Source organism: Wasmannia auropunctata, unplaced genomic scaffold, assembly GCF_000956235.1.
Source record: "Wasmannia auropunctata unplaced genomic scaffold, wasmannia.A_1.0 LD335898.1, whole genome shotgun sequence".
In the NCBI taxonomy this organism is placed as follows: Eukaryota; Metazoa; Arthropoda; class Insecta; order Hymenoptera; family Formicidae; genus Wasmannia; species Wasmannia auropunctata.
In genome coordinates, this window is record NW_012026992.1 from 337712 (window position 1) to 338699 (window position 988).

Sequence of the window (988 nt, forward strand, 5' to 3'; positions counted from 1 at the left end):
CTCTCTCTCTCTCTCCCTCCGTGGCGAGAGATCGTAGCAATATCGCGGCGATACGTACGTCGCTCAAGCTCGAATAGCGAATACAATATTTCCCAGTTTTCAGCATCGAGCTACTGCAGATAAAAATTGCAACGCATATTAAAATATTATAAAATATTTTGTTATTTTTGCCAGCATTAATTAGAACAAAATTCTTCATTCGGATTTCTTCATTCAGATTTGTGCTCGTTGATTCGTGAAATACCATGAGTAAAATATTATGTTATTGCGATAGTACATAATAATGCAACGCGCATGTTTTATAACGCGTTAGATATAATTCACAACGAATGCTTTTACGGGCACGGTTTTACGGTTTGAGAATTATTCCATGAATTTATGCATTTCTCAGACGTTACATGTTGGCTTAATTATGTCACTCGATGATGCATGGTGCAGCAGCCGCGATTGGATCATATCTCACGGGATGTCCTGTAATCTGATGAACCGGTCCTGTCCGCCAACGTGACAGGATATTGTGTTAGCATCCTTGCCCTCTCGTCACACTTAAATTAAAGGGGCAATGTAATGAATCCGCTCTGATTTTTTATTGCATCATTATGTTAATTAAAATTATTAAAAATTAGTACTAACAATAAGTAACGAGAAAGAGAGAGAGAGAGAGAGAGAGAGAGAGATATTTATTATTTTATAATTTATAGAATAATTGTTACTTCATTTAAGTTTGTTCATAAGCAGTGAACACATCACGATGGCTAGTAAGCGAAATTTTGATAAGAAACAAAAGAAAGAAATACGTGTGAAAAAAATAAAGTTATAATCCTACGTTCTATTAAATTATATATGTATATATTTATATCATTAAAAATTTTAAATAATATCACTTCCTACTGACTTGATTTTAATTTCTACAACTAGCGATTGTGACTCTTTTTTGTTCATTCGCAAATTAGCGTATGTATTTAAATAAATGTAAATAATAAATAAT

The 988-nt window shown here is 32.9% G+C and overlaps 1 protein-coding gene across 1 annotated transcript in view; it reads right to left on the reverse strand.

The window, feature by feature from the left end:
- The window catches only part of LOC105455559, a 9628-nt gene that overhangs the window by 1655 nt on the left and 6985 nt on the right, over nt 1–988 (reverse strand). The gene's annotated exons all lie outside the window — the stretch shown is intronic.